General features: G+C 42.7%; 12 non-coding genes and 5 pseudogenes across 12 annotated transcripts; all 17 read right to left on the bottom strand.

Annotated features, from left to right (window-relative positions):
- Window positions 1–144: 144 nt before the first annotated feature.
- On the bottom strand, window positions 145–262 carry LOC121842112 (annotated as a pseudogene).
- A 279-nt stretch (window positions 263–541) lies between these two features.
- Window positions 542–660, bottom strand: LOC121842110. The gene has a single exon (XR_006080940.1). It is a non-coding gene; the product is annotated as a 5S ribosomal RNA (ribosomal RNA).
- A 260-nt stretch (window positions 661–920) lies between these two features.
- LOC121842109 lies at window positions 921–1,039 on the bottom strand. Its single transcript, XR_006080939.1, has one exon. It is a non-coding gene; the product is annotated as a 5S ribosomal RNA (ribosomal RNA).
- A 260-nt stretch (window positions 1,040–1,299) lies between these two features.
- On the bottom strand, window positions 1,300–1,418 carry LOC121842108. The gene has a single exon (XR_006080938.1). It is a non-coding gene; the product is annotated as a 5S ribosomal RNA (ribosomal RNA).
- Window positions 1,419–1,678: 260 nt separating this feature from the next.
- On the bottom strand, window positions 1,679–1,797 carry LOC121842107. The gene has a single exon (XR_006080937.1). It is a non-coding gene; the product is annotated as a 5S ribosomal RNA (ribosomal RNA).
- A 271-nt stretch (window positions 1,798–2,068) lies between these two features.
- LOC121842106 lies at window positions 2,069–2,187 on the bottom strand. The gene has a single exon (XR_006080936.1). It is a non-coding gene; the product is annotated as a 5S ribosomal RNA (ribosomal RNA).
- A 259-nt stretch (window positions 2,188–2,446) lies between these two features.
- On the bottom strand, window positions 2,447–2,564 carry LOC121842111 (annotated as a pseudogene).
- Window positions 2,565–2,806: 242 nt separating this feature from the next.
- On the bottom strand, window positions 2,807–2,925 carry LOC121842105. The gene has a single exon (XR_006080935.1). It is a non-coding gene; the product is annotated as a 5S ribosomal RNA (ribosomal RNA).
- Window positions 2,926–3,164: 239 nt separating this feature from the next.
- Window positions 3,165–3,283, bottom strand: LOC121842104. The gene has a single exon (XR_006080934.1). It is a non-coding gene; the product is annotated as a 5S ribosomal RNA (ribosomal RNA).
- A 242-nt stretch (window positions 3,284–3,525) lies between these two features.
- Window positions 3,526–3,634, bottom strand: LOC121842116 (annotated as a pseudogene).
- A 242-nt stretch (window positions 3,635–3,876) lies between these two features.
- LOC121842119 lies at window positions 3,877–3,995 on the bottom strand. Its single transcript, XR_006080944.1, has one exon. It is a non-coding gene; the product is annotated as a 5S ribosomal RNA (ribosomal RNA).
- Window positions 3,996–4,255: 260 nt separating this feature from the next.
- On the bottom strand, window positions 4,256–4,374 carry LOC121842118. The gene has a single exon (XR_006080943.1). It is a non-coding gene; the product is annotated as a 5S ribosomal RNA (ribosomal RNA).
- Window positions 4,375–4,617: 243 nt separating this feature from the next.
- Window positions 4,618–4,736, bottom strand: LOC121842117. Its single transcript, XR_006080942.1, has one exon. It is a non-coding gene; the product is annotated as a 5S ribosomal RNA (ribosomal RNA).
- Window positions 4,737–4,991: 255 nt separating this feature from the next.
- On the bottom strand, window positions 4,992–5,109 carry LOC121842113 (annotated as a pseudogene).
- Window positions 5,110–5,350: 241 nt separating this feature from the next.
- LOC121842114 lies at window positions 5,351–5,469 on the bottom strand. Its single transcript, XR_006080941.1, has one exon. It is a non-coding gene; the product is annotated as a 5S ribosomal RNA (ribosomal RNA).
- A 242-nt stretch (window positions 5,470–5,711) lies between these two features.
- Window positions 5,712–5,830, bottom strand: LOC121842103. The gene has a single exon (XR_006080933.1). It is a non-coding gene; the product is annotated as a 5S ribosomal RNA (ribosomal RNA).
- Window positions 5,831–5,972: 142 nt separating this feature from the next.
- Window positions 5,973–6,091, bottom strand: LOC121842115 (annotated as a pseudogene).
- Between the last annotated feature and the right edge of the window lie 114 nt (window positions 6,092–6,205).

The following is a 6,205-nucleotide window of genomic DNA, read 5'->3' as shown; positions in this document are numbered from 1 at the left end:
CTTACAGCACCTGGTATTCCCAGGAAGTTTGTTGGATGAAATACAAACTAAACTTGCTTACTTATTTCAAAGCAAGGGCACATATTTCAGCCTTGTGGGAATAAACGGACAAAGAGTTGAAATTCCACAAGGCAGTGACAAAAAAGCTTACAGCACCTGGTATTCCCAGGAAGTCTCCCATCAAGTACTAACCAGGCCCGACCCTGCTTAGCTTCCGAGATCAGACGAGATCAGGCGTACTCAGGCCGGTGTGGTCGTAAGCGAGAAATTATCTCTTGGTGCACTATGTAAAGTGAAGTGAGTCTGATTAACAGCTGTTGCATTTTCACCATTTAGATAAGCATCTTTGTGTCACTCAAAAAGTGGAAGAAATTGCATATACTGCAGCCATAATTTGTAGCACAGATTGTTGGATGAAATACAGATTGTTGGATGAAATACAAACTAAACTTGCTTACTTATTTCAAAGCAAGGGCACATATTTCAGCCTTGTGGGAATAAACGGACAAAGAGTTGAAATTCCACAAGGCAGTGACAAAAAAGCTTACAGCACCTGGTATTCCCAGGAAGTCTCCCATCCAAGTACTAACCAGGCCCGACCCTGCTTAGCTTCCGAGATCAGACGAGATCAGGCGTACTCAGGCCGGTGTGGTCGTAAGCGAGAAATTATCTCTTGGTGCACTATGTAAAGTGAAAGTGAGTCTGATTAACAGCTGTTGCATTTTCACCATTTAGATAAGCATCTTTGTGTCACTCAAAAAGTGGAAGAAATTGCATATACTGCAGCCATAATTTGTAGCACAGATTGTTGGATGAAATACAAACTAAACTTGCTTACTTATTTCAAAGCAAGGGCACATATTTCAGCCTTGTGGGAATAAACGGACAAAGAGTTGAAATTCCAAAGGCAGTGACAAAAAAGCTTACAGCACCTGGTATTCCCAGGAAGTCTCCCATCCAAGTACTAACCAGGCCCGACCCTGCTTAGCTTCCGAGATCAGACGAGATCAGGCGTACTCAGGCCGGTGTGGTCGTAAGCGAGAAACTATCTCTTGGTGCACTATGTAAAGTGAAAGTGAGTCTGATTAACAGCTGTTGCATTTTCACCATTTAGATAAGCATCTTTGTGTCACTCAAAAAGTGGAAGAAATTGCATATACTGCAGCCATAATTTGTAGCACAGATTGTTGGATGAAATACAAACTAAACTTGCTTACTTATTTCAAAGCAAGGGCACATATTTCAGCCTTGTGGGAAAAAACGGACAAAGAGTTGAAATTCCACAAGGCAGTGACAAAAAGCTTACAGCACCTGGTATTCCCAGGAAGTCTCCCATCCAAGTACTAACCAGGCCCGACCCTGCTTAGCTTCCGAGATCAGACGAGATCAGGCGTACTCAGGCCGGTGTGGTCGTAAGCGAGAAACTATCTCTTGGTGCACTATGTAAAGTGAAAGTGAGTCTGATTAACAGCTGTTGCATTTTCACCATTTAGATAAGCATCTTTGTGTCACTCAAAAAGTGGAAGAAATTGCATATACTGCAGCCATAATTTGTAGCACAGATTGTTGGATGAAATACAAACTAAACTTGCTTACTTATTTCAAAGCAAGGGCACATATTTCAGCCTTGTGGGAATAAACGGACAAAGAGTTGAAATTCCACAAGGCAGTGACAAAAAGCTTACAGCACCTGGTATTCCCAGGAAGTCTCCCATCCAAGTACTAACCAGGCCCGACCCTGCTTAGCTTCCGAGATCAGACGAGATCAGGCGTACTCAGGCCGGTGTGGTCGTAAGCGAGAAACTATCTCTTGGTGCACTATGTAAAGTGAAAGTGAGTCTGATTAACAGCTGTTGCATTTTCACCATTTAGATAAGCATCTTTGTGTCACTCAAAAAGTGGAAGAAATTGCATATACTGCAGCCATAATTTGTAGCACAGATTGTTGGATGAAATACAAACTAAACTTGCTTACTTATTTCAAAGCAAGGGCACATATTTCAGCCTTGTGGGAATAAACGGACAAAGAGTTGAAAAACAAGGCACCTGGTATTCCACAAAAACAAAAAGCTTACAGCACCTGGTATTCCCAGGAAGTCTCCCATCCAAGTACTAACCAGGCCCGACCCTGCTTAGCTTCCGAGATCAGACGAGATCAGGCGTACTCAGGCCGGTGTGGTCGTAAGCGAGAAACTATCTCTTGGTGCACTATGTAAAGTGAAAGTGAGTCTGATTAACAGCTGTTGCATTTTCACCATTTAGATAAGCATCTTTGTGTCACTCAAAAAGTGGAAGAAATTGCATATACTGCAGCCATAATTTGTAGCACAGATTGTTGGATGAAATACAAACTAAACTTGCTTACTTATTTCAAAGCAAGGGCACATATTTCAGCCTTGTGGGAATAAACGGACAAAGAGTTGAAATTCCAAAGGCAGTGACAAAAAGCTTACAGCACCTGGTATTCCCAGGAAGTCTCCCATCAAGTACTAACCAGGCCCGACCCTGCTTAGCTTCCGAGATCAGATGAGATCAGGCGTACTCAGGCCGGTGTGGTCGTAAGCGAGAAACTATCTCTTGGTGCACTATGTAAAGTGAAAGTGAGTCTGATTAACAGCTGTTGCATTTTCACCATTTAGATAAGCATCTTTGTGTCACTCAAAAAGTGGAAGAAATTGCATATACTGCAGCCATAATTTGTAGCACAGATTGTTGGATGAAATACAAACTAAACTTGCTTACTTATTTCAAAGCAAGGGCACATATTTCAGCCTTGTGGGAAAAAACGGACAAAGAGTTGACAAAAAGCTTACAGCACCTGGTATTCCCAGGAAGTCTCCCATCCAAGTACTAACCAGGCCCGACCCTGCTTAGCTTCCGAGATCAGACGAGATCAGGCGTACTCAGGCCGGTGTGGTCGTAAGCGAGAAACTATCTCTTGGTGCACTATGTAAAGTGAAAGTGAGTCTGATTAACAGCTGTTGCATTTTCACCATTTAGATAAGCATCTTTGTGTCACTCAAAAAGTGGAAGAAATTGCATATACTGCAGCCATAATTTGTAGCACAGATTGTTGGATGAAATACAAACTAAACTTGCTTACTTATTTCAAAGCAAGGGCACATTCAGCCTTGTGGGAAAAAACGGACAAAGAGTTGACAAAAAGCTTACAGCACCTGGTATTCCCAGGAAGTCTCCCATCCAAGTACTAACCAGGCCCGACCCTGCTTAGCTTCCGAGATCAGACGAGATCAGGCGTACTCAGGCCGGTGTGGTCGTAAGCGAGAAACTATCTCTTGGTGCACTATGTAAAGTGAAAGTGAGTCTGATTAACAGCTGTTGCATTTTCACCATTTAGATAAGCATCTTTGTGTCACTCAAAAAGTGGAAGAAATTGCATATACTGCAGCCATAATTTGTAGCACAGATTGTTGGATGAAATACAAACTAAACTTGCTTACTTATTTCAAAGCAAGGGCACATATTTCAGCCTTGTGGGAAAAAACGGACAAAGAGTTGACAAAAAGCTTACAGCACCTGGTATTCCCAGGAAGTCTCCCATCCAAGTACTAACCAGGCCCGACCCTGCTTAGCTTCCGAGATCAGACGAGATCAGGCCGGTGTGGTCGTAAGCGAGAAACTATCTCTTGGTGCACTATGTAAAGTGAAAGTGAGTCTGATTAACAGCTGTTGCATTTTCACCATTTAGATAAGCATCTTTGTGTCACTCAAAAAGTGGAAGAAATTGCATATACTGCAGCCATAATTTGTAGCACAGATTGTTGGATGAAATACAAACTAAACTTGCTTACTTATTTCAAAGCAAGGGCACATATTTCAGCCTTGTGGGAAAAAACGGACAAAGAGTTGACAAAAAGCTTACAGCACCTGGTATTCCCAGGAAGTCTCCCATCCAAGTACTAACCAGGCCCGACCCTGCTTAGCTTCCGAGATCAGACGAGATCAGGCGTACTCAGGCCGGTGTGGTCGTAAGCGAGAAACTATCTCTTGGTGCACTATGTAAAGTGAAAGTGAGTCTGATTAACAGCTGTTGCATTTTCACCATTTAGATAAGCATCTTTGTGTCACTCAAAAAGTGGAAGAAATTGCATATACTGCAGCCATAATTTGTAGCACAGATTGTTGGATGAAATACAAACTAAACTTGCTTACTTATTTCAAAGCAAGGGCACATATTTCAGCCTTGTGGGAAAAAACGGACAAAGAGTTGAAATTCCACAAGGCAGTGACAAAAAGCTTACAGCACCTGGTATTCCCAGGAAGTCTCCCATCCAAGTACTAACCAGGCCCGACCCTGCTTAGCTTCCGAGATCAGACGAGATCAGGCGTACTCAGGCCGGTGTGGTCGTAAGCGAGAAACTATCTCTTGGTGCACTATGTAAAGTGAAAGTGAGTCTGATTAACAGCTGTTGCATTTTCACCATTTAGATAAGCATCTTTGTGTCACTCAAAAAGTGGAAGAAATTGCATATACTGCAGCCATAATTTGTAGCACAGATTGTTGGATGAAATACAAACTAAACTTGCTTACTTATTTCAAAGCAAGGGCACATATTTCAGCCTTGTGGGAAAAAAACGGACAAAGAGTTGACAAAAAGCTTACAGCACCTGGTATTCCCAGGAAGTCTCCCATCCAAGTACTAACCAGGCCCGACCCTGCTTAGCTTCCGAGATCAGACGAGATCAGGCGTACTCAGGCCGGTGTGGTCGTAAGCGAGAAACTATCTCTTGGTGCACTATGTAAAGTGAAAGTGAGTCTGATTAACAGCTGTTGCATTTTCACCATTTAGATAAGCATCTTTGTGTCACTCAAAAAGTGGAAGAAATTGCATATACTGCAGCCATAATTTGTAGCACAGATTGTTGGATGAAATACAAACTAAACTTGCTTACTTATTTCAAAGCAAGGGCACATATTTCAGCCTTGTGGGAATAAACGGACAAAGAGTTGAAAAAAGGCAGTGACAAAAAGCTTACAGCACCTGGTATTCCCAGGAAGTCTCCCATCCAAGTACTAACCAGGCCCGACCCTGCTTAGCTTCCGAGATCAGACGAGATCAGGCGTACTCAGGCCGGTGTGGTCGTAGCGAGAAACTATCTCTTGGTGCACTATGTAAAGTGAAAGTGAGTCTGATTAACAGCTGTTGCATTTTCACCATTTAGATAAGCATCTTTGTGTCACTCAAAAAGTGGAAGAAATTGCATATACTGCAGCCATAATTTGTAGCACAGATTGTTGGATGAAATACAAACTAAACTTGCTTACTTATTTCAAAGCAAGGGCACATATTTCAGCCTTGTGGGAATAAACGGACAAAGAGTTGACAAAAGCTTACAGCACCTGGTATTCCCAGGAAGTCTCCCATCCAAGTACTAACCAGGCCCGACCCTGCTTAGCTTCCGAGATCAGACGAGATCAGGCGTACTCAGGCCGGTGTGGTCGTAAGCGAGAAACTATCTCTTGGTTCACTATGTAAAGTGAAAGTGAGTCTGATTAACAGCTGTTGCATTTTCACCATTTAGATAAGCATCTTTGTGTCACTCAAAAAGTGGAAGAAATTGCATATACTGCAGCCATAATTTGTAGCACAGATTGTTGGATGAAATACAAACTAACCTTGCTTACTTATTTCAAAGCAAGGGCACATATTTCAGCCTTGTGGGAAAAAACGGACAAAGAGTTGACAAAAAGCTTACAGCACCTGGTATTCCCAGGAAGTCTCCCATCCAAGTACTAACCAGGCCCGACCCTGCTTAGCTTCCGAGATCAGACGAGATCAGGCGTACTCAGGCCGGTGTGGTCGTAAGCGAGAAATTATCTCTTGGTGCACTATGTAAAGTGAAAGTGAGTCTGATTAACAGCTGTTGCATTTTCACCATTTAGATAAGCATCTTTGTGTCACTCAAAAAGTGGAAGAAATTGCATATACTGCAGCCATAATTTGTAGCACAGATTGTTGGACCTGGTATTCCCAGGAAGTCTCCCATCCAAGTACTAACCAGGCCCGACCCTGCTTAGCTTCCGAGATCAGACGAGATCAGGCGTACTCAGGCCGGTGTGGTCGTAAGCGAGAAACTATCTCTTGGTGCACTATGTAAAGTGAAAGTGAGTCTGATTAACAGCTGTTGCATTTTCACCATTTAGATAAGCATCTTTGTGTCACTCAAAAAGTGGAAGAAATTG

Source organism: Oncorhynchus tshawytscha, unplaced genomic scaffold (assembly GCF_018296145.1).
Source record: "Oncorhynchus tshawytscha isolate Ot180627B unplaced genomic scaffold, Otsh_v2.0 Un_contig_362_pilon_pilon, whole genome shotgun sequence".
Lineage (NCBI taxonomy): Eukaryota > Metazoa > Chordata > Actinopteri > Salmoniformes > Salmonidae > Oncorhynchus > Oncorhynchus tshawytscha.
This window is presented reverse-complemented; position numbering and strand designations above follow the sequence as displayed.